The sequence below is a fragment of the Triticum urartu genome, chromosome 3A (genome assembly GCF_056163025.1).
Source record: "Triticum urartu cultivar PI428250 chromosome 3A, HENAU_Tu73, whole genome shotgun sequence".
Lineage (NCBI taxonomy): Eukaryota > Viridiplantae > Streptophyta > Magnoliopsida > Poales > Poaceae > Triticum > Triticum urartu.
The window spans coordinates 630,010,224-630,031,474 of NC_141875.1; positions in this window are offsets into that span (position 1 = coordinate 630,010,224).

Sequence of the window (21,251 nt, forward strand, 5' to 3'; positions counted from 1 at the left end):
GGCTGGATGAACAGGACCCCGTGGAGGGCTGGATGAATAGGACCACCCCGTGGAGGGCAGGATGAACAGTAGATGGTGGAGGGCAGGATGAACAGTAGCCCGTGGAGGGGTGGTTGAACAGGAGCCCGTGGAGAGGGCTGGTTGAACAGTAGCCGGTGGAGTAGCGCGCGGTGGAGGCTGGATGAACAGGAGCCCGTGGATGAACAGTCGTAGGTGGAGGCTGGAGGAAGTCGACGATGGATGAACAGTAGCTCGTGGAGGCTGGAGGGGGTCGACGGTGGAGATGAACAGTATCCCGTGGAGTAACAGGACCCCCGTTTCGACCGTAGCGCTCCAACACAAGTCCATTTCGTCCGTTTTGCGGTACGCCACACCCCTCCCGATGAACAGGACCCCCGTTTCGACCATAGGAGGTCCATTTCCTCCGTTTTGCGGTATGCCAGACCCCTCCCGATAAACAGGACCCCGTTTTGAACGTAGGAGGTCCGTTTCCTCCGTTGTGCGGTACGCCAGGCCTCGTTTCCATCGCCTGTTCCGTCCAAGCCCTCCCGATGAACACGACCACGCATTCCGTTCCGACCCAGCCGATTGGCTCCCACACGTTCCGTTGCCTCCCCATGAACACGACGCATTCCGTTGCCTCCCCATGAACACGACGCATTCCGTTGCCTCCCCATGAACACGACGACGACGTTGTTTCTCCGTTCCGACCCAGCCATGTACACGAGCTCTGGCCGTACGTATGCGCGAGTAGGCGTTCGAGACCCCGCCCGTATGTATACATACATGGCCGTATTTTCTTTCTTGCACCCTGGCCGCTGTACGTACATGTACATGCTACGTGCGCGCCTCTACTACGACACGTGCACGCCTCTACATCGACCAGTATGTACGTACACGTTCGCAGCCAGAATGACAACGCTACGTACGCTTCGACCAGGTGGGTCCCGACTGTCAGGCACTTCCTTGCCTGCGAAGATGTAGCTGGTGGGTCCCAGCTGTCAGGGGGCGAATCATTTTTTTTGCCCGCACGCACTTCCTTGCGTGCGAAGATGTAGCTGGTGGGTCCCAGTAGTCAGGGGGGAACGTTTTTTTCGCGAAATACAGTGGCCCGTCCGGTGGGTCCCAGCTGTCAGGTGGAGGAATCATTATTTTCCGTGTAATAAGGAGACACTTCCTTGCTGCGGACGTGGACCCAGCTGTCAGCCTCTCCACGTACAGTCCACGTCTGATGGAAGTCGTTCCTTGACCACGTTGACCACGCCACGCCGAGAGCACCAGGGCGGTGGACGACGGCGAGGCCTAGGAGGGGGGACGACATGGAGGCAGGGAAGACTCGGCAGTTGTTTCCCACGCGGAGGGGAGTACGACTGTATGAGGGTTTACTGGTTCGTCTGCCGTCGCCGGAGAATAACAGCAGGTGTGGGTGAGGAGAGGGATGGCTAGGCCAGCGATGGGAGTACGGTCGGGCGGTGAGGCCTGCGCGACAGCACAGCCGGCCGCGAGGAGGAGGGAGCAGGCAGTCCCGCCGGCGCTTGTTTGAGCGGCTGGAGCAGAAAGAGCAGAGATTGAAGAAGCACGACGGCCGTTGGATGGACATCCAACAGTCAGTGCTTGTGCGTTAACCTTTTTTTAGGAAAGCCTCAAATCTGTGGAAAACAGCATACAACCCATCTGCCATTATTTCTAATAATTTACAGCCCATTTGCTAATTCTTAAGGTTTTTTTTGGAGCCCATATTCTTTTTGTTAGCATTACAACCCATATTGTCGCAACGGTTAAAAAATTATACGAAATTTTGCATATTTCGGTGCGGTCTGAACTGTTTTTAATCCCGAAATTTCGGCTCACATTCAAACTGATTTTAAAAATAAATGTATATCAATATAAAATCCAACAAATTCTCCACGCATAAAAATTAATGTAATTTAAAATCTTGAAATGAAAAAAAAAGATATTTGAAACTAATTGCCGGTTTGATGTGTTTTAAAAATGTACAACCCATTTATCATTACTGATGGGTCATTTTCTCGGCCAGCCGAATGAAAACTTTTCATTCTCCTCATCTTGAAAGATTTGCAGCCCAACAGGCCTGACAAAGCGACTTACTTGGCAAATCACAAAAAAACTGGACTGTGGCCATGGACCCAGCTGTCAGCCTCTCCACGTACAGTACTCTTCTGATGGAAGTCGTTCCTTGACCACGTTGACCACGCCGCGCGGAGAGCACCACAGCGGTGGACGACGGCGAGGCATAGGAAGGGGACGACGCGACAGCGGAAGCCCGCGCGGAGAGGACTACAAGGGTTCACTGGTTCGGCTGCGGTGTGAGGCTGCCGTCGCCGCAGGGCCTGGCCAGCGGTGGGAATAGTAGGGGGCGGTGAGGCCTCTACGGCAGCACAGCCAGCCGCGGGAGGCAGGAGCATGCAGCACGACCGGCGCTGCTTTGGGCGGCTGGAGCAAGAAGACCAGAGGTTGAAGAGACGACCGTTGGATGGACATCGTACGGTCACTGGAGCTAGAATCGTTCATATTGACTAAGTTGACAAAGCCCTTCGTCCCCGTCAACTTAGTAGGCCCACAAGTCAGCCTGCCAGTAAGGTGGGTCCCAGCTAGCCGGTGGAGTATTCATTTTTTATGCGTAATAAGGAGGCACTTCCGGTGGGTCCGAGCTGACAGCGGGGGGAACGTTTTTTCGCGAAATACGATGGCCCGTCCGGTGGGTCCCAGCAGTCAGGGAGAAACGATTTTTTTTGCAAAATACTGGTGGCCCGTCCGGTGGGTCCCTGCTGTCAGGTGGAGGAATCATTATTTTCCGCGTAATAAGGAGGCACTTCCTTGCCGCCGTCGTGGACCCAGCTGTCAGCCTCTCCACGTACAGTCCATGTCCGATGGAAGTCATTCTTTCCACATTGACCATGCCGTGCTGAGAGCACCAGGGTGGTGGACGACGGTGAGGCCTAGGAAGGGGACGACGTGGAGCCGGTGAAGATGTGGCAGTGGATGCCCACGCGGAGAGGAGTATGAGGGTTCACTCGTTCGGCTGCGGTGTGAGGCTGCCGTCGCCGCAGAGCCTAGCCAGCGGTGAGAATAGTAGGGGGCGGTGAGGCCTCCACGGCAGCATAGCCGGCCACGGGAGGCAGGAGCAGGCGGCACGACCGACGCTGCTTTGGGCGGCTGGAGCAAGAGGACAGAGGTTGAAGAAGCACTACGTCCATTGGATGGACATCGTACGGTCACTGCAGCTAGAATCGTTTATATTGACTAAGTTGACAAAGCCCTTGGTACATCAACTTAGTAGGCCCACTGGTCAGCTTCCGAAATAGTGCGCCCCAGATGTCAGGGGGAGGAATCATTTTTTGGGCGGGTGAAGCTAGAATATCCGAGATTGAAGAAGAAGCACGGCATCCGTTGGATGGACATCCAACGGCCACTGCTGCTAGAACCGTGTGTTGACTATAAGTTGACAAAGCCTTGCATACGCGTCAACTCTGTTTTTTAGGGGACGCGTCAACTTAGTAAGGCCAGAAGTGTGTGGCAGAGAAGAACTTATAGCTCATTTGAGATTTGTAAGAATGTGTAGCCCATTTTTGAATTCTAATGGAATTTACTACAGCCCATTTACAGTTTGTTAAAAGTACAGCCCATTTCAACCAACCGTTTAAAACAAAATTCAATAAAATTTCCCACATTTTGATGGGATCTGAAATATTTTTATCCCGAAATTTCTAGTCAGATTAAATACAATTTCAATATAGATTTATATTACGTAAAAATCCAATGAAACATTGCACTCGCAACAATTAATGAAATTAAAATTTTCAATATCCAAAAATAATATTTTATAAAGTAATCACGTGTTTGGTGCATTTTTTATAGTTACTGCCCACTTTTTATAATTACATCCCATTTATTATTTCTTAAAGCCCATTTTCTTGTTAAGCCTAATGCATCCCTCCTAGGAAAGATTTGCAGCCCAGCGGGGCGGAGAATAACAACTTGACCTTGTCTGGGTATTCCTAAAAAAAGTATAGCTGGGCTAGCCATTTTCAGCTTGAAAAAAATTAATATATGGGCTGAATATCTGGCCTGGGCTAGACGGGGCACAGCCCGCCCAGTTAATACCTGCAGCGATGTTTTCGTTGTTGTTCAGAGGAGAAAAATTAATATCTAGACTAAATATCAAAAAACTCTGCAATGCTCACACCTCAAAAACACAAATACTGCTCGAGCTGCTTGGTCCCAGCTGTCGGCCGCTTCTTGTGCAATTCTCTCGTTTATTGACTAGCACTACATAGGTTGACAATGGTGTGGGACCGTGATGTCAGGAAACCAGGGAGAAGCAAAATAAATAACTCCAGCGAGCGCTTCCACCTCTGCCTTGTTGTCTCCCGTGGAAACCCCTTTCCTCCCTTTTTTTTCCTCGGGCAAGGACCAATGCATGCAGCACGTCCATGCGGTTATTAGGCAAGAAATAAAAGCGCTTTGCATGCTATGAATTACGATGGCCTGCATGGGTAGCTAATAAGGCACCCTCTTAACTGCTGTGATTAAATGTTGTGTTTAGAAGAGAGAAATATTTTTCTTTTCCACCAATCTGCTTGCACCTAGGTCGTGATGCACCTTCTAATACGACTTATTCACCTAGACGGATGGAGTATAGTTTTATACATATATATATATATATAATAAGGAGGCACTTGCGTACGTGAGGCTATGGACCTGGTGGGTCCCCATTGTCATCCTCTCCAAGTAACGTCATCTCGTCGCCCGCGCGCGCTTTCTGCCCGAAACAGTCAGTGCCGCCCGCCCCGCTTCCCGGTGCAGGTGATTGCTCCGCCTTCAAATGACACAAGTGCCATCCGTCCATCCATCTGCCGCCCACATTAATGATAAGCGGTTGCCGAGGCGGCTACTCCGGCGCCACACTTCCGTCCCTCCGCCCACCCACCATTGCTATATAAACTGCTGCGCCGGCCATGGCAGCAGTCATCCGCATCCGTTCCCTTTCTCCTGTCCACACCACTACTGCCCACCATGGCTTCATCGCGCTTCAGCGCTCTTCGGGACGAGCGGACAATGGACCACAAGGAGATGGCAGCCATTGCTGCCGACCGGCTGGCCGGCAGGCAGCCGGAGGACGGCGACGTCCCAATGGAGAACATGGTAGTCGACGATCCAGCGCCAACCCCCTCCTCCGCGCCATCCTCGTCGGTGCATTGCACCATGACCATCGGCTAGGCCCGTGCCCAATATATGGACAGTGTGAGGCAGATGCGTTAGTAGCAGTTCCGGGAGGCGCAGGCCGACGCCGCCTACAACCACCATCTCCTCCAGGAGCACCTGCAGGCGGAGGAGCAGATCGCCGCGGAGCGGGCGGAGCCGGAGGCGCTTCTCGACTCATACCGCTCCGCCCGCAAGGGCCGCCTCGAGCGCTGGCAGGACCGCATGCGGGTGGCGGAGGCTGCGGCCGCCTACAAAGAGGCTAGCAAAGAGGGCGATGAAGCGGGCGAGGCGCTGTTTGGCGAGACCGAGGACGAGGCAGAGGACAATGCCGGCTCCGATGAGTCCCCGCTCCGCTGGCGTCGACGAGGCCCTGCTCCACCGAGGCCCTGTGGCACCAACAACGAGGCAGAGGACACCACCGGCTCCGCTGAGGCCCCGCCCCGCCAACAACGAGGCAGAGGACATCGCCGGCTCAGTCGAGGCCCCACTCTACCGGCAACGCGGGGGAGGATTTCCACCGCTCCGCTGAGGCACCGCCCGCCAGCAACGAGACAGAGGACATCGCCCGCTCCACTGAGGCCCCGCCCCGCTGCCAATGAGGCCGCGCCACACAGAAAACGAGGAAGAGTAGAACACGGTAGGTCGCCGCCGCTCGAGTCCAAGTAAGGCCACCGCTGCTACCCTCCTGTTGAAGCCAAGCTAGGCGGGTTGACCATTGACGGCCGATTAGCTTCTTGGCGGCGACGTGGAGTCGGGGAGTTCTGCAGGAGAGTAACACTGCTTCTACTTAACTGCTGGTGCAGTTGGCTGACTGACACGTTGGCCCAACAGGCCACATGTCAGTTACGCAACTGCACCTGCAGTTAAGTCATTGAAGCTTCTGTTCGGCTCAGCGGGACACAGGTGGGTAGCTTCGGTTAATTAATTATACCTCCAGCGCACCCCTTTTTAGTTGAAGAATGTATGAAATGTAATAAAATCTGGCATGTTTATATGAAATCCGACCGTGTATGAATGAATTTATTTCGATTAGTTCGAATTCCTGTATCACTGGCATTGGATGAACATGCAAAACAATATGTACTAGCATTATTCCCAGGGTGATCACCTCGTTCGCAGCAGTTTCACATGTACTCCCTTCGGTCCTTTCTAGTCTGCATACAAGTTTTCTCTGCAGTCAAAGTATCTCTACTTTGACCAATCTTATACAAAAAAGTATGCACTTTCACAATGTGCGAAGTAAAAAGGAACAGAAGGAGTACAAAGAGTTTGAGCAGGTTTTTAGCGTTTTTGTACATTGCACTCAAACACACAGGCCTGGCAATTCATAGAGAACATTCAAAACAATCGATGATTATGCATCTCAGCGACTCACATGTCAGAGGCAATATTTACTTCACAACTAAAGAATAAATAAAAAATTGATCGACGCTGCTGACAGCAAGGGCGTCCCATTTGAAAATATCAAATGCATGTCTTGCTAGAATCAATGAGCAAAATTTGACAAGGTTGTCCCATTCCAAAATGTCAAATGCCTACGACTGTGGAATGGGCAGGGTTTGCCATCAGTTCGGATATTGACATGGCACCTCGTGCTAAATAAACCAGCTGTTCTTTTTGTGCAGTTCCACCAAAATCAACCAAATTCGCGCGTAGCTTGTATGATTTCGCCCTTATATGTTGCAACGCCTTGAACTTATCGGCACCTCCTTTCTTGTGGTGGAAATGAATGATTCGATGTATTCATGAATATTTTGTGCAGTTCCCATTGAAATCAAGCTGAGCACCCCTGTTTGCACAGATACAAAAAAGTGATTAGTATAGAGCAAACTGTACTATGAATTGACAGTTTCAACAGGCACATACATGGTCCATGTAGAGTACACTTTTATAAAAATGGAACTCACCAGAAAGAATCCTAGAACAACATTGTACTCGCGCATCACACCAAAAAATAGAGATTTTGTCAGTCCTTCTGAGCTGAAGTTAGTTTGGTCTTGTGGGGAGTAATGTAACCATCATTCAACTGCTCCTTCTGATGATAAGATAGACATGGCTTCTTCATCCTGGCATAATCGGAACTAGTCACTTCACGTACTCCATATTCTTCTTCAGAGGAAGATGATCCTGTTGTGCAAAGACAAGAGGACTACTAAATGCTAGCATCACTGTTTGCTCAAAAAAAGGAAAGGAAATATTTAAAACAGCATAGATGAAGCACTTCTCAAGGACAATACCACTTTTTCATGACAGTATCTAAACAGTAGCACAACACCAATAGAGATGAAAAAGCTCAATCATATGGATGAAATCAGTGGGCGAGTACCAACCTTTGTCAGGAGGCTTATTGTGTAGAGCATACAGATGAAGCAATTCTCCGGAACCATCTGTTGCAATCTACGGTGGTGGCCAGGCTTACTATATACTCCTCGATTAGTTTAATGTTTCCAACATCTTCTTGTGCAATTCTACTAAAATATATGGTATCTTCAAAGAAGATCCCTGTTTGCACAAGTAGAGATAATTACATATTACATTAAGAGTGACATCAAATCAGTGGCAAAACAATTTCTCGTTCGAGCCATAGCAATAAATTAAGATGCAAAACTATATCATTACTTGTGTCATCACAGTTCCAGTGCTTCATTACAGCACCGGGAGTTGATTTTTGTTTTTCTTCCCCTTGTTCTTCCCCTTCATCACTTGGTTCAATAACAAACAAGCTTCGCCTTCAATGTAAGATTTTGCATGTCAATTAGGGAGCACAAGTATAGTACTAAACTTAATTTTCTGATGAAAGTGGCAAAATACAGGCCAGCAGTTGTGAAATATCCTTATCTTACCTCAATGGGATATTACGATGCACATACAGATTGGAAGTCTTGTCTCCATTTGTGCAGTTCACTAAAATCAAGCAACATTATCGTACAAGTAGCACAACATATGAATGCACACTGCAGAATCATGTGAAAGAAGGCTAGTACTGACCTCTCATGATGCGGAATTCAAACAACTCACAAGAAGAAGATCTAAACCAAATTCGCCTTAACGGATAGGAACTAAGATCTCCTCTTGTGCAGTTCCACTAAGATCAAGCAATCAAGCAACGTTGTCGGTGTGACATTTTGGTTGAACTGCACAAAACACTCTTAAAACAAAAGTGTTTTGTGCAGTGCAACAAAAGGTCACAATGGCAACGAGGTGAAGCAGATAACCCTGTTTACACAGAGGTGCAAAGGGAACAATTAGTGGTCAATAACGGTGGATGACACAGAAGCGAACAAAAAGAAGCACCTACCTTATCTAAATGGGAAAGAAAGCAAGACATTAGCATTTCTCAAACGGTGGCATTGATTAATATTAACATAGAGATTATATTAACAATAAAATTCGTTAAACATGTAATTTGCTTTTAACTGTGGCATTGCATCAATTTTCCAGCGGCATTATTAGAGGGTGTTTGTTTAGAGGGAAATTTTGGTGTAGGGACTAAAAAAACTCCGTGTCAGTCCCATCTAAACCAAAGAGGAGGGACTTTTAGGGACTAAAAGTGGGCATTTGGGACTAAATAAAGAAGACCCTGAGGGAGTCTTTTGGGGACTTTTTCCAACGGTTGCCCCTGCCACGCATCGCACCTTGTCTCTATTAGTTCATTACTATGGGTAACATGGTCTTTTAGCATGTCATTTAATAACCTCTAGTCCATGTTTAGTCCCTGGAACCCAGCAGGTAGGGACTAGGGAGTTTTTAACCAAACAGGGCCTTAGATTAACAACAGCTAATGAGTTGCACGGGACAATGGACGCACCAGCACCATGTGCATCTACCGATGTACTGTGGTCATGCACAGTCTGTTGCAACAAAGAACAAGCAACCAAGGAGCATATTTGTGTTGGTCCCAGTTTTGTTATCTTTAGACGCCTTTCCCTGTGTGAGCGCAACAAATCTAGTCCTACTCAAACTCTACAGCCTTGTCCCTTCCTTTCCTTTTTGAACTAGTATTTTCGCCCCTTCCTTTCCTCTTTGAACCACGTCCTAGATTTATGCAATACAACTTTCCCCACTACTTTCCCCCATTCATTTCCTCTTGAACCACGTCCTAGATTAATGCCATACAACTTTCCCCCTTCATTTCCTCTTTGAACCACGTCCTAGATTCATGCTATATACAACTTTTCCCACTACTTTCCCCCACTCCTTTCCTCTTTGAACCACGTCCTAGATTCATGGTATACATGCAGCTAGAGCAATGAATGTGGAGTAAGTAAATTATACCTTAAGGTTCTTGGGGCGTGGTTCGGTGGGCGACGGGACGGCGGCGAAGAAGAAGGGGTCGGAGGCCCTCCCGCGCCGCCGCTGGGTGGAAAGTAAACAGCTGCGCCGGTAGTCCCTCGCCGACGGCGACAGCGTTAAGCCTCCTTCCCTTCCCGGCGAACGGATCCTGCCGGCTCTTTGAGCAGCAGTGAGGGGAGAGAGAGGCCAACGAAGTCTTGTTTAGATCTGGAGAGGGCGAGAGAGTGTGAAGAGAGCAACTATAAGCGCTGAGGCTCCAGCGGGAGAGGGCGAGAGAGTGAGCAAACAGGCTAACCAGCTACACAACCCTCCCATTATGTTCAACGAGAGGGAAATAACCTTTTATACATTCCTGCATTCGTGTGACAAGCATGACGTGTTTTTTTTTGTGTGTGGGAGTCATTGGGATTTCAATCATAATCGTGTCATGTGGCTTTGGTGGCAAGACTATCCACAGTGGTGCAGAAATAATGCAGCCTTAGTCACCTTACCTCTCTCCATGTAGTACGTTGGGTCCCACCAGTCAGAGGGTGAAACAAACAAATTAATAAGAAAAATTAAAAGCGTCAGTGGTGTATCTTACCTCACACATCTCGCTACTACTCGGGAACACTGTCCAATTGATCCCTCTGTTCGCTCACGTACTATTTTAAGTGAATCCTTATTATAACATGCACACAAATTTTGGGCACTTGTATTCGACTCAAGTCAGTGTGCCCCGTATCTCGTATACTTACTACTCCCTCCGTCTAGGTGTAATAAGTCACGTTAGAAGGTGCAACGGGACCAAGGTGCGTTCGTGCGCGCGCGCGCGCGCGTGTGTGTGTGTTTAACACCATGTGTGTGTTAGAGAGAGCGAAAGATCGACCTACTCCTATAGAGAGATGTTGTGTAGTGTACGATTTTAGCTGCGAGAGTCGGTGCATCCTCTCGTTTCCGGGCGTGTCCAGTAGGGACATGCGGCAGCCGCCACGCCCGCTCCTGACCAGCCTGGCCCACCCAAAGCCCTTCCATCGCCCGCGCGCGCTTCCCGCCTGAAACGGTCAGCGCCGCTCCAAAGAATCAGTGCCGCATTCATGCCCGGGCAGAGCGGACGCGACCTCTCACTGGCGCAAGAGTGATGGTTGCTTCATCCGTCCAACTTACTGCTGGGTCTATGTGATTTGACGGCTCATTGGTCTTTATTACTGAGGTGGTAAGACTGTTGGATGTCCCACGCTTTCGGCGGAAGGAGGTATACTACTACTACTAGATTACAATTTTCTCCATTCTTACAGCGGAGGCGTGCAAGAGCAGTGAAAACACGCAAGCTCAGTGATTACATGGCCCACCTCACACTATCACCGTGCGACACCTAACTCTTTACATAGTACTCCCTCCGTTCCTAAATATTACTAGATGAGTCCCCGCGCATTGGCGCGGAACAGCGGTATATCTCTCTGCGCAAAATTATCGATTTCATAGAACAAAAAAAACTCTATAACCGCATGACAAATGTGGTAGCCAAACTAAATAAATTCCCATCATCATTTAGATCATCCCACGTAAGGAAAAAAGATCAGCCAACTCCTACTGCATAATGGGATTATATTTTTTTTGACATGTTAATGGGACTTAAAAGCTCACTTACATGCATGCTACCGGTGCATGCTTGCATGCAGACATGTTGATGTGATTTAAAACCCACTCACATGCATGTGGCACGGTATTTCTGCATGCTTGCATGTGGCTTAGTGCGGAGCCTCTCAACGTCAAGATCAAACGGCTATTATGGACCGATTTACCTCATCTAACGGCTACATCAATTTTGATGACGTGGCTCAAGGAGAGGATAGAGAATTCCTAGTAGTGGGGGCTAGCTATTACTAGTAGATATAAGTCTTTGTAGAGATTCCACTACATACGGAACAAAATGAATGAATCTACACTTAAAATGCATCTATATACATCCGCATGTGGTTCATGGTGAAATCTCTACAAAGACTTATATTTAGGAACTGAGGAAGTACTAGTATAGTACGTACTGTAATTTATTAGCGAGATAAATTTGTACAATGCTATGCAGCTTCCAGCTTCTGTTACATGTATCTTGCGTCCAAGGTTGCTCGTTGCAACATTTCATCAAATACAAAGAGACTAACATGCATGCTATTGCATCTCAATGATTGACAGATCATAGCAAATATGTACTCCCTCGGTTCCAAAATAAGTTTCTCAACTTTGTGCAAACTTTAGTACAAAGTTGTACTACTACTAAAGTTGACACTTATTTTGGAACAGAGGCAGCTAAAGAAAAAAACGATCCATGCAGTCCCTAGCCCTTGAACCGTGAACCCTGACCAGGCTTCAATTTGCTGGCAACGTTCGAGCTTCATAATAAATGAAGTTTGCAACCTTTTGACCATCGGATCATTTTGTGCAGTTTCACCAAAATCGAGATGAGCATCCCCGTGGCAAAGAAATTGAACAAGCGTGATTAGAATAAGATTACTGGGACTAGTTGATGAGACATGAACTCATCACAAATACAGTACGTAGAAGCCAGTAGAGGTATGTGCAGGGCAAAGAAGTAGAGAAATATCCACATGGAGTGATGTGGGCAGCTGGAGCAGTGGTGCAAGCCGGCTGTAAAGGGAGTTGTACCTGAGGGACGTAGCTCAACCTTGAGGAGGGCGGCGGGAGGCGGCAACTGCCCACGTCGCGGCAGTGAGCAAGGGATGAAGGCAACCTCACCGGATTTGTGAGAGAGAACGACGGGGACCCCTGATCGGGACGTGCTGATAGTGGGTTTTCACCGTCGGCGACGGCCACCGCATCTACACTAAACATCCACCCCTTCGCCAAGCGGACGTGATCCGCCGGGATGTTAGAGATGTGGCCACAGTCGTTTTGTGCGAGAGAGTGTGAAGAGAGCAACCCCAGCAAGCAACCATGTAGGCTGGCCCGTCCTGACTATGTACTCCTTTTCTCTCCATATGAACCTATCATATTGCGTACGTGCCACTGAAGAAAAAAACTTTATAAATGACGCGGCACCTACTACTTGTTCTCCTATAACCTTGCGTTTGGCTTCTCCAAAATATTGACCTTGCGATTGGCTCTTCGCCTCTTCGGGAAGTCGAGCAATAATGGTAGTGGAGTATATATCGTTCTGGCTATATGAGACCGAATGAATTGCTGCACGTCCACCACGTGGGCGAGGGTCGAGGGGCGAGGGAGAGTGCTACATACGGAGCAAAATGAGTGAATCTACACTCTAAAATACGTCTATATACATCAGTGTTTGGAGTATGTACTAGTAGTTCATATTGAAATCTACTAAAGGACATATATATTCCAAACAATATGATATAATCTCTATAACCAAGGTAGTAGGGACGAGGAGTAAACGGAGGGAGTAGTAAATTTTTCTCCTCGTCCTGCGAGCCACCGCGCGCATGGGCGAGGGAGCGGGCGTAAGGCGTAGTAAGCAAGCTTCACCTCATCCTGCGAGCCACCGCGCCCGTGGGTGAGGGAGACGGTATACTAAGCAAGCTTCTCCTTGTTCTGTGAGTTGACAGGACACATCAAAAGTACTCCAGTGTATAGAGCCTTGCCTCTAAGGTAGGCCCCACATGGTTTGCCTCTTTGATTAACATAACACGTCAAGTCGCAATTTGTTTGTTCACCCGTGGTAAACGATCCTCCCTCCACCAAGTGGACAACCAGTACACGTGCCAAATTACCACGTGGGCTGCCTTTTTCGTACAGAAATGAGCTCCACCGTGTACCCGCGTGGGTGTGGTTGGGAAAGAGACGGGAGTACGCGCGCCGTGCATGCACCTCTTCTCTTCGTGCACGTCCCCCACCTACGTGGGTGTGTGTGAGAGATACAAACCGCGTTCGTGAGTGTTTTTTGTTTTGGGGTGGGGGTTGATTTCATGAATTATTTGTGGGAATATGTGTCGATGACATCTCAAACAAAATTTTGCATGCAATGTGTGTGAAATGGAGGCCTATCCATATTATACATAGAGGGTCGGGCAATCCACGACAAGAGAGGGAGGGGTCATAGCTATCGATAGAGTCGAAGAGAGGATCAAGTGGGTGGGTGCGAGATCGATGAAGAGAGCCATCGAAATTGTGTGTGTGTGTGTAAGTCAAAGATATAGGGCGACTGGCCTACCGGAACGTTAGAGGGCACACGTCAAGTTTGTGTGTGGCAGGGAGACATGACTAGAGCGCTCGATGTATCGGTGTGGGGGGGGAGGGGTAGGCAGAGGCCTACTATAGAGGTAGAACGACTCGTATATGTGTTGAGAAGGAGATACCCAACTATGTATTGAGGGAGATCAGTCGACATCCATACATAACTGAAGGACGGGAAATATGATGGGAGAGAGAGAGGAGAGAGAGAGGGAGGGAGAGGGAGGGAGAGGGGTAGTGTCGGGGATATACCCCGCGGTGTAAACCGGCCGGAAGTTAACCCGGCCGGACTTGGCGGTTCATCTGAAGACCCCGCTGACACTTGGCGAGTTACTGGCGACCCGCCCTGACCTGGCGGTTTACAAGCAACCCACCTGGTCATTATGACTCACTAGTGATCCGGCGAGCGGGACAGACAGATGACAAGGCCCAAGGCCCAGAAGGCCGGTTCACGTTTAATGGTGGGCCGGTTTAAGAGGAAAGGCATGAGGAACGTTTATCTTACAAGGAGTTAAGACCTGGACTTGTATCCGGTTTGTATTAGAGATAGACTAGTCCTAATCCTAAGAGGACTCCACATGTAAAACGCCCCTTCAACATATATAAGGAGGGGCAGGGCTCCTCAAAGGGGGGAAGATTCACAAGTTCCACAAGTTGGACAAGTTAGGTTTAGACAATAGCTCTCGAGATAGAGCACTCTTGTAACCGTGATCATCATCATCAATATCAATGAAGCAGGATGTAGGCTTTTACCTCCACCGTGAGGGGCTGAACCTGGGTAAAACATCGCGTCTCTCGTCCCGCTCAACCCCTCTCAAGCTACCACATAGATGCGTTGGCCTCACGACTAAGTCCTGACACTGAGGACATCTGCCGTGACAATTCCACGACAGTTGGCGCCCACCGTGGGGCAGCGTACGGTGGTGTTGAGTTCTTGGAGGGATCTCTTCTAGGGTTCGAGAAGCTCTCAATCATCCGGGCGATGAAGAACCGGCATTAAAAGCTCCACTTCAACAACGGATTTCGCATGTTCACCGAGAAGTTTTTGTGCCGCTAGCATGGAAGGATTTCCACCGCCAATGAGCAGACAAAACGGGATACACAAGGTTAAGTTTAAGAAAAATTAGGGTTGCATTGGATGCGCCGCTGCTGCTGCAAGTCGATGACCAGTCCAAGATCGATCAGCAAAAAGAAGAGAAGAAAAGAAGACTGCCACAAAGACTCAGATGGAAATTTTCTAAAAGACTCCAATGACCCGGAAACAGAGACAAACAGCAACCCGGACTCGCCGCTGCAGGGCCTCATCCGCTGCGGTTTCGGACTCACCGCGCCCGCGGGTCGACTCCGCCTCGCTGCCTGGCATGTCGCTCTTCCGTGCGACCAGCTTCTAGCTGCGCCCCGAGCTGCAGGCCTTATTTGGCCAATCTCAGTCGAGTTGGCCCTGAGCCATTGCCGTTCTCCGCCCTCGCGTGCACTTTGCCTCTGTCAAGTGGCTCTGCCGTGCCTTGGGCCTCAATCGTCACCATCCGCCTTGGAACTACTGGGCGCTGCCATCTGACCTTCCGTGCCGCCGCTCGACCCTTGGGTATGAGCCGCCCTCACACGGGCCTCCGCCGGCGCGCCTCCGTTGCTGAGCCGCCCCGCTGCGGATCAACTTCGCTGCGGCTGCTTCGATTTCTCCATCGCCAAGCCACTTGCCTCCGAGTCGATGCCCGCCTCGCCTCTGCCGGAGAGCCAGCCTGCTGACAAGGGGACACATTCATTGTCACCGTGGCGGCTCTCGGTGGCAGGTCGCACGGAGATGGCAACAGGCCGCCGTTACATCTACCACGGCCGCGGTCCTCTGCTACAAGTCGCCCCCGCCGCGGTGATTCAGCCGCCTCTTCTTCCATGACCAACGCCGTCACGGATTCGCCTTAAAGCTGGCCTCGCCTCATCTACGGCGGGTCAACGCCAAGCTGCCACCGCGTGTGACCGTGTACATGCTCTTCAAAACTCAAGGCATCAGTATACGTATTTGCTGCTACTTCAAGCTGTCACACCTGCCCAGGCCGGCGCGGCGTTCACCTCTGCAGCACTCACCGCTCGACCCTTGGGTATGAGCCGCTCGGCCACGCGGGACAACATCCACTGTAGCCTTGTGCCTCCGCCTTAGAGCGCGGCCCTGCTGCTCCCCTTGCCGGTGCGCCAAGACGCCCGTCGCTGAGCCGCTGGCCGCCTCTACTGCCTATCTCCACCGAGTCGTCAACGTACTGCCGATACTAGTACATGGAGGAAGAGAAAGACAGAATAACAGCCATGCATGGCACATCTACACTGATATTTGGTCCGATCAAATTCTAGCCTGCGCACGGATCGTTTGTCATCCGGATAAATTAGGTGATATTCATCCGAGTCTACTTTTAACACATATTGTTTTTTTGTCAAAAAACAATCTATCTTTGCTGCAATGTTTTTATGTAGGATAATTATTTATGACAAATGTATCGTTATACCGCGGACATGGAGCGCGTGCCAGCATAATTTTGCAGTGGCGGTCTTCCGGGCCATGCTGCTCGATGGATACACATGCAAATCGCCGTCCCCGCTGTTCGGTTTACATCCGTCCACGCATGCGGCCGACTCATTGTCCGTGCCGGTTTACAAACATCACGGCCGACTCACCCGTCCGCACCGGTTTACCACACTGCGGCCGGTTCACCCGTGATTAATTTCAGCTTCATATAGCTATCATCAACTTCATGGCGGGTTATTTCCGGCCTAAACACATCAGGTGATACCCATATGAAATATATTTTATTAGTACATATTATTTTTATCAAAGAGCAGTTTATCTTTGCCTTGGTCTGCAATACTGTTTATGCAGGACAATTGTTCATTACAAATGAGGCGCTATGTTACGGGCACGGAGCACGCGCTAGCAACGTTCTGCACTGGCGTTTCGTCCGTGTCCTACCACCCGGTGAATGAACGTGAGAAGGTCGCCGTCCCTGTGGCCCGGTTTACATCAGCTTGCCGGGACCGCGCCCGCGATTAACTCGCCCGTCCGAGCCGGTTTATGACACCGGTGCCGATCTTCCCCGTCTGCACCAGCTTACAATACCGCGGCCGACTCATCTGTCCGAGCTGCCTCTGATGTTGCGGTCGTCTGTCTCTCGCGGCCTAGTCTACATCAACATACCGGGCCGCACCTGTCTGCATGAGCTGTTTCTTGAGTATGAACATGGGTAACCCGCCTTTCTTCCCACAAATTGGAGGCAAATTATCATCAACCGTCGTCTGCACTAGATGGTTCAATGGACATGCACACAAGTCGCCGCTACTACAGTTTGGTTAAACTTCAAGGAGCCAGTTGGAAGGAACCATTGGCCGAGTTGCTGACACGGCTCATACGGGATCATTTATAACCCGCCGCAGTCACCTCAACCTTTTGTGGATTCACATCGTGCTGTCAACACCAATGATATACAAGTTATGCCGGTTTATATCACGGTCAAATATGGAGAATCTCAAGCCAACTCCTCGAGTCACCTTGAGACTTGGGGGATACAATGATATGACTTAGCAAACGTTGCCGGTTTTTAGTGAAGTCAAGAACCCCAATACGTTGGAGGGAAAGATAACCCGGTCCTGGATTCACATCGTGCTGTCAGACGGTTTCTGGATTAGAAAGTATATGACAGTTACAAAATCCCGGCTCAATGAAGAAGTTTCGGGTCATCAGAAAAGGATTCCGGTTTACAATCCGGTACAAGGGAAATTTGTTCTCCAATAAAGCTCTGAAGCTCTCAAATCCGGTTTAAGAATTTCCGGTTCAAAAAGGAATTAACTTCTCGCAAACTCGAGTTTAAAGGTCGTCAGAAAATTTTCCGGCTGAAAATGAAGATTCTGGTTTAAAATCCGGTTTAAGGGAAAGATGTCTCCCACAAAGCTTTGAAGCTCTCAATATCCGGTTCAAGATCCCGGTTCAAGAAGAATTTATCTCTTGCAAAAAGTTAAAAATTGCCGAAGAGGACCTGCTGCCACGATGCGCGGTTCAAACATGGGTATCCCGCCTTACTGGCCTGATATATTATTGATCACATGGGGGCTTCTGCTTCATAAAGCAGGGTCTCTATTCTTTTACATCATGTGTGGTTACACGGAGTTGTTCTAAAGCGGCCTCCTGTTTACCCCTTGAGTTCGCTTTTTAAAAGCATCATGTTATATCACTTGGAGGTTTGGTCGTGTCCGAACCAATACCATACCTCTTGATAGGCGAGAGCCACCAGATCACTTGGGGACTTGGTCAGGTCTGATCCAGTCATGCCTCTTGATCGGCCTAAGGCCACAAAATCACTTGGGGGCTTGGTCGAACCCGAACCATTGACATGCCACTTGGTCGGCATAAATGCCACGGTTTCCTTTGGGCACCTGGCTGACTAGAACCATAGTTACACCTAATGGGAGCTTGGTCGTGTTCGGCCATGGTAACGCCATTTGATCAGCTCAAATAAACCTTTTTTGCAAACGGTTTTGTCTTTGCTTTTGCTTCGCACTTTTCTTTGCAAGATACTTTTTTCTTTTTTATTGTGTTTTTTTAAACCGACAAAGTTTTCACAATTAATTGACGGAACACAGTTCACGTCAATCCGGAGACTATTTGCCCGGTTTGATCCTTGTTGTTAACATCCTCTTATGGAGTAACACGGTGTTTATCACAACCCGGCACGGTTTTATCATAAACCGGCACAATATGGAAGGAGTTATCAGTACTCGAGATTTGGGTTATCACCCTTACTACAAAAAGTTGGTAAAACCAACAATGTGATTCAATGTCACAGGTATGATATATTTCATATTTGATTATTCTTTAGTGCAGCCTTGGTTATAAACCCGGGTTATATGTTGGGCATTATGACCCGTCCGGCGGTAAACTGCCAGGACACTTTAAACTTGTTGTATGTAGAAACAGGTTTGTTAAACCGGCCTGGTTTTGGACTATAAGTCGCTAGTATATATATTTGGATTGCGCCATTGGAATCATGCGTTTATAAATCATTGGGTCATATTATTCATTATGATATTGAATGAATAAGGTTTTCACCGGATTATATTATCTTGAATAGCCAACATGGCTGGATTTTTATGGTTATTAATAACCGGTATTATTGAGTTTTCAAAGTCGCTTTAGCGCAATGGCTATTATTTTATCAAAGGATATGATTTATTTTACAATGGAAGGAATAGTCCCGAGTTGCTGCAGGCTTACAACCCGGCACTTGGGGGCTACATTATTCAAATCAAGATTACATGCAAGTCTCATGTCGCTGTAAGCATGCATCATGACACTTGGGGGCTAATGCAAAGTCATTTTTACTAGTCTTATGAAAGACCCGACTCATCATATTATAATGAGCCGGCCCTTGGGGGCTACCAATTGCTCCTGTCAACAATTCAAGGTACACAAGTTTTCGTCCATAATATTGAAGGATCCATTGCTCAGTTGGTAAAGCACAAAGCTCTTAACCTTGTGGACGTGGGTTCAAGCCCTACGATGGATGCTACATTATAATATGTTATTTTCATTAAAGTATATATATCAAGTCCCGGTTCAGTATTATCTTACTAAGCCGGCCCTTGGGGGCTACACGTTGTTGTTCAAAGTTTACAAGATTATATTTACAAAGTCCCTGCTCATTATTGCATAATGACCCGGCCCTTGGGGGCTACACTAGTTGAAGTTTTTATGAGCATCAAGCAATTACAAGTCCCAGGTTGCTACAAACATGACAACCCGGCACTTGGGGGCTACATATATGGAGTATTCAGTTTTGAGATGAACAAACCGGATTTCTTCAAGGTTGAAACACTTATTGGAGCAAGTCTTAAGTTATCACTATGTTCTCCTCTTAAGACTTGAGGGCTACAGGTATTATGCATATAAAGGAGGAACATCTTCATTTTATCAGTTTTGAGCAAATCAGGAAGATCAATTACATGACCCGGTGTCGACAACAATTTTGACCCGGCGCCATCAATGTTTATAAACCGGCCATTTTGGTAATATTAAACCAGAAAGTTTTACATCTTCAAACCGGCTGAATATCAGATAAGTATTTTCAGACCCATATTTCTTAAATTGGCGCTTTGGGAGCTGAGTCAAAGGAGTTATTCTTCACAATATTTCTCGGTGACAAACCAATGTCGGCAAATTGATTATGAAGCTGGTCTGTTGACCTGGATTTCCCAGAAGAAGGAAATAACAAGGACTTAAGGATGATCAGGTACCGGTTTACAAAAATTCTTAACCCGGAGAATAACCTGTCAAATTTGTTCTTGTGTTTATTTTGCAGTATAAGTTTACCATGAATAAATCCAAGCTAAACTTGGGGGCTAATGTCGGGGATATACCCCGCGGTGTAAACCGGCCGAAAGTTAACCCGGCTGGACTTGGCGGTTTATCTGAAGACCCCGCTGACACTTGGCGAGTTACTGGCGACCCACCCTGACCTGGCGGTTTACAAGCAACCCACCTGGTCATTATGACTCACTGGTGATCCGGCGAGCGGGACAGACGGATGACAAGGCCCAAGGCCCAGAAGGCCGGTTCACGTTTAACGGTGGGCCGGTTTAAGAGGAAAGGCATGAGGAACGTTTATCTTACAAGGAGTTAAGACCTGGACTTGTATCCGGTTTGTATTAGAGATAGACTAGTCCTAATCCTAAGAGGACTCCACATGTAAACCGCCCCTTCAACATATATAAGGAGGGGCGGGGCTCCTCAAAGGGGGGAAGATTCACAAGTTCCACAAGTTGGACAAGTTAGGTTTAGACAATAGCTGTCGAGATAGAGCACTCTTGTAACCGTGATCATCATCATCAATATCAATGAAGCAGGATGTAGGCTTTTACCTCCACCGTGAGGGGCCGAACCTGGGTAAAACATCGCGTCTCTCGTCCCGCTCAACCCCTCTCAAGCTACCACATAGATGCGTTGGCCTCGCGACTAAGTCCTGACACTAAGGACATCTGCCGTGACAATTCCACGATAGGTAGAGTGCTGGATGGGTGATGGAGTTGATTCTTGAAGATTGTGGGAGAGGCCTACTAGACAAACTGAGGGTGGAACTGCAATGTTATCAATAAGAGTGGGGATGTGTTTCTGTGTGTGTCTGTGCGTGATAGATCTGTCGAGGCGCATCCATGGATGATGAAGGGGAACCATGTGTTTGGTAAGCAAACCTAACTAGATCGGTAGATCAATTGTTGTTTGTCGGAGGAAGGGAGAGACACAACTAATGAGGTAGATCAATTGACGTGTGGGTAAAAACGAGTTATAAGGACCTAGCTAGCTATATGTATAGCGAGAGATCGGTCGGTGTACGTCCATTTGTTAGAGGCAAATAAGGCCCCGCGAGACGGATAGACAGAGAGAATGGAACTAGGAGGTGGTGCGAGAGGCCCAACTACTAGCTAGATAGGGGGAGGAGTGTGCGGTTGTGAGAGCGATGAAAAGAGGGGCGAGCGTTTACACGTGTGTCCGACCGTATGAGAGACACAAGGCA